The sequence below is a fragment of the Megalopta genalis genome, unplaced genomic scaffold (assembly GCF_051020955.1).
Source record: "Megalopta genalis isolate 19385.01 unplaced genomic scaffold, iyMegGena1_principal scaffold0035, whole genome shotgun sequence".
In the NCBI taxonomy this organism is placed as follows: domain Eukaryota; kingdom Metazoa; phylum Arthropoda; class Insecta; order Hymenoptera; family Halictidae; genus Megalopta; species Megalopta genalis.
The window spans coordinates 1,346,317-1,348,128 of record NW_027476104.1 but is presented as its reverse complement, the minus strand read 5'-3'; positions in this window follow the sequence as shown (position 1 = coordinate 1,348,128).

The following is a 1,812-nucleotide window of genomic DNA, read 5'->3' as shown; positions in this document are numbered from 1 at the left end:
TGACAACAACAACAACAACAAGAACAACAAGAGCAACAAGAACAACATGAACAGTAAGAACAACAAGAACAACAAGAACAACATGGAGAACAAGAACAACAAGAACAACAAGAACAACAAGAGCAACAAGAACAACAAGAACAACAAGAACAACAAGAACAACAAGATCAACAAGAACAACCGGAACAACAAGAACGATAAGAAAAACCAGAACAACAACAACAAGAACAACTAGAACAAGAACAAGAAGAACAACAAGAACAACAACAACCAGAACAACAAGAACTACAACAGCAACGAGAGCAACAAGAACAACAAGATCAACAAGAACAACAAGAACAACAACAACAACAACAAGAACAACAAGAACAACAAGAACAACAAGAACAACAAGCACAACAAGAACAACAAGGACAACAACAACAAGAACAACAAGGACAACATCATCAACAACAACAACAAGAACAACATGAACAGTAAGAACAACAAGAACAACAAGAGCAACAAGAAGAACAAGAACAACAAGAACAACAAGGACAACATCATCAACAACAACAACAAGAACAACGTGAACAGTAAGAGCAACAAGAACAACAAGAACAACGAGAAGAACAACAACAACGAGAACAACAAGAACAACAACAACAACAACAAGAACAACAAGAACAACAAGAACAACAAGAACAACAAGAACAACGAGAACAACGAGAACAACGAGAACAGCGAGACCAACGAGAACAACGAGAACAACGAGAACAACGAGAACAACGAGGACAACGAGAACAACGAGAACAACGAGAACAACGAGAACAACAAGAACAACAAGAGCAACAAGAACAACAAGAGCAACAAGAGCAACAAGAGCAACAAGATCAACAGTAACAACAAGAACAACAAGCGCAACAAGAACAACAAGGACAACAACAACAAGAACAACAAGGACAACATCATCAACAACAACAAGAACAACAAGGACACCATCATCAACAACAACAACAAGAACAACATGACCAGTAAGAACAACAAGAACAACAAGAACAACAAGAACAACAAGCACAACAAGAACAACAAGGACAACAACAACAAGAACAACAAGGACAACATCATCAACAACAACAACAAGAACAACATGAACAGTAAGAACAACAAGAACAACAAGAGCAACAAGAAGAACAAGAACAACAAGAACAACAAGAACAACAAGAAGAACAAGAAGAACAAGAACAACAAGAACAACAAGAACAACAGGAACAACAAGAACAACAAGGACAACAGCAACAATAACAACAACAAGAACAAGAACAGCAAGAGCAACAACAACAACAACAAGAACAACAAGAACAACAAGAACATCAACAACCAGAACAACAAGAACAACAACAGCAACAAGAGCAACAAGAGCAACAAGAGCATCAATAACAACAAGAACAACAAGAACAACAAGATCAACAAGAGCAACAAGACCAACAAGAACAACAAGAACAACAAGAACAACAAGAACAACAAGAACAACAAGAACAACAAGAACAACAAGAACGGCAAGGACAACAACAACAACAACAACAACAACAACAACAACAAAACCAACAAGAACAGAAAGAACAACAAGGACAACAAGAACAAGAACAGCAAGAGCAACAACAACTAGAACCACATGAACAACAACAACAAGAACAACAAGAACAACAACAACAACAGGAACAACAAGAACCACAACGACAAGAACAACAACAACAAGAACAACAAAAACAAGAACTACAAGAACAACAACAAGAACAACAAGAACAACAAGAACAACAAGAACAACAAGAG